Genomic DNA, 2,757 nt, shown 5'->3' with positions numbered 1-2,757 from the left:
AGTGCCCATCAACTCTGTTAAGGTCACAATAGAATATATCCATGAATATTCTCATTCCCATTGAATCAACCAGGTGGGGTGGCGAAACGGAATAGTAGAGTAAAATTAGATTTACTCGATAACACGCCTTCTCCACTCTAAATTGACGGCATGAAAGGCAGAACTAAACAGGCTTAAAATAAGACTAAGGTTCCACTCTTAACATTACCCCCTTTTTTATATTAACTAAATATATCGGACATTTGGGGAAAAGATATATATAAAACAGAATTTGAGTATGAATTGCAATAATATGACACATACGTGCAGGGATAATCGGGTGTTAATAGAATTTTCAGAATACAACTCGATCATCATGTGGGGATCCTAATATTAATATAAATATTAATATTCCCCACTAAGGATGCAGGATAACACAAGGAATGACCTTCGTCCTTCGTTCCCACTCCAAAATGGCGGCAACAAATAGACGGCGAGTGTTTACACATTCAACTATATATACCAAAAACATGTGGATACAGAACAATCCGATCCGAATAGGTCTATAGGGGAAATACAAACATTAGGAATGTAGCTAAGAAACAGCCACTGTAGAGTAGGGATGAGAATACGATAAAATTTTTTCGTTACTTATGCCCGTTTCAAGATGGCGGCCGCTTTTTCGGCCGAAATACATCGAGTTCAGGTAAAGAATTAACTGATGCTAAACCTGGCTTACTAAAACAGAGGCGCTTAACAAAATAAACAAAAATTCTCAAAATACACATAAGGAGTAATGATAGCAGGCTTCCTAATTAATTTTTAATTTTTATTATATTTACGGCATAACGAACACAGACAATAAGAGCGGGTCTTTAGAAAACACATTTCTATATGATCACTAATAAATAGACAAAAAATAGTACAGGAGCCCACAAGTCCGCAACAAACGACTTGAGGGTGTGAAGTACATGAATAAAAACACACTACAAGATGGCGACGGATTTGTCCTATCCATCCCTAAGCACACTCTAATCATCAACAATACCAAACAGGTGTTGAAAATCTACCAATTAAGGATAGTATAAATACCAAACACAGATTAAGAGCTAGTCATTCGAAACCAACCTTGGGAGGAGGAGGACGCCACGCAGATCAGCTACCAGCTAGAAGTAAGTAAGAGAAGGGCTTCTCCACCAAAAACTTTAGAAGCAACTACAGATAGAAACTAGCTCTAATATAGACAAAGTAGTGAATTCTATACTCTATTATTTTCTCTAGAGTGAACAGCTAATTTTAAAAAAGCTCAAAGAAAGTGACCCTTGAGTCCATGATGAATACATGCAAGAGTTAACCGCTAAAAAGATTCCTGTCTACACAGAGGTAAGGAAAACATGACTTAATATCAGCTCTTAATAGTGAGGCCAGTAAAAATAAAACATAATAAATTAAAAAACCAACTAGCAATATCATTTGCCCTGCAGTGAAAGTGGTGGACGGAATAGCATAAGGTAGCTCCCAGAAGCGTCCCCCCAACTACTACAACGATCAAGGAAATAGGATCGGTAAGCGTGGGAAAAGATATTTTTTAAATATTTTTTAATAATTGTTTTCAATAATTCTTTGTAAAAACTAGAGATGCGAGTGAGGGACTATGACATGCAATAGAAAAGTGAATCTTCACCTTAGAGAAACTATAACTTAACTGTGATGATTCTTAACCTGGCTAATTTGAAGTAGCAAAACCGATTAGAGATGGAGAGGATGTTAGATAAATAAAAATAATACATTTCTGACAAATTCGAATGTTTGTAATTTACTAACAAAGAGACCACCTTTATAATATAAATGTATCCTTGCAATAGGATTGAAGTTGGTCCATTTTCTTCAAAACCCGAGGAAAGTTTTTCAACACATCACAGATATAAGGTAGAGTTACACATGAATACTCCTCGAAAATATAACACTCCCTGAATAAATAGAGCAAATCTAAAACTAGATATATCTATCTTTTAGTAGAAAAGAATGAAAGCAACATGAGCAGAGGGATACGTGCTCATAAAAACCTATAACAACGAAACCAGGAAAGACTAAACCTGGGTAAGTTAAAGACAAGGATGGGCTGTAAAGAATAATACTGAACATAATGGCCTAGAATAATAACAATAATATAAAAAAATCGTTCTGGCACGAAAAGCTAATCGTTTGCCTATTCATGTCAAGAAAACAAAACCAAGACATGGACACTAGACTAGTGATGATAATAATCCACTATACTCTCGCTAAAGATATGAGAATATAGTAACGCACGATCTGGGGTTGCCATGTGTTCGGGGTTACCAAATAGAAGGACAATAGTTTAAATATGCGACATAAATCTAAGTGCAACTGTGAAAAAATCTGGACCTAACGATATGTATTATGATATGTTTTTTAGAAAATATTAAGCTGTGAACGAGTCCTTGAAGAAGGTGCAGAATAGAAAAAAAGCACCGAAACGCCGCGTCGACAATTTCGTCTTGTAACAATTCATTGTTTTATGAATATGATTATGTAATGTTTATGTTCAAGTACCAAATCAGTGAAGGTTTAAATGTTTTTTAATTATTCCTTGGAAAACTTTTTTTAAATGTGTGAATAAAATTGTGTATATGATTTGTACATACTACTACTTGAGATTACTTATTCTAATAAATGTATGAAAATGTTTTAACTAACAAGTATGTCTCATGGTTTTAATGATATATTTATGGTCCATACATATTTAGTTGTAAATTT

General features: G+C 34.5%; 1 long non-coding RNA gene across 1 annotated transcript; it reads left to right on the top strand.

Annotated features, from left to right (window-relative positions):
* The first annotated feature begins 1,107 nt into the window (after positions 1-1,107).
* On the top strand, positions 1,108-1,889 carry LOC144766827 (uncharacterized). Its single transcript, XR_013597946.1, has 3 exons — positions 1,108-1,151; positions 1,261-1,362; positions 1,845-1,889. It is a non-coding gene; the product is annotated as an uncharacterized LOC144766827 (long non-coding RNA).
* The last annotated feature ends 868 nt before the right edge of the window (positions 1,890-2,757 follow it).

Source organism: Lissotriton helveticus, chromosome 7, assembly GCF_964261635.1.
Source record: "Lissotriton helveticus chromosome 7, aLisHel1.1, whole genome shotgun sequence".
Classification (NCBI taxonomy): domain Eukaryota; kingdom Metazoa; phylum Chordata; class Amphibia; order Caudata; family Salamandridae; genus Lissotriton; species Lissotriton helveticus.
The sequence above is the reverse complement of the archived record's forward strand: the minus strand, read 5'-3'. Positions and strand labels throughout refer to the sequence as shown.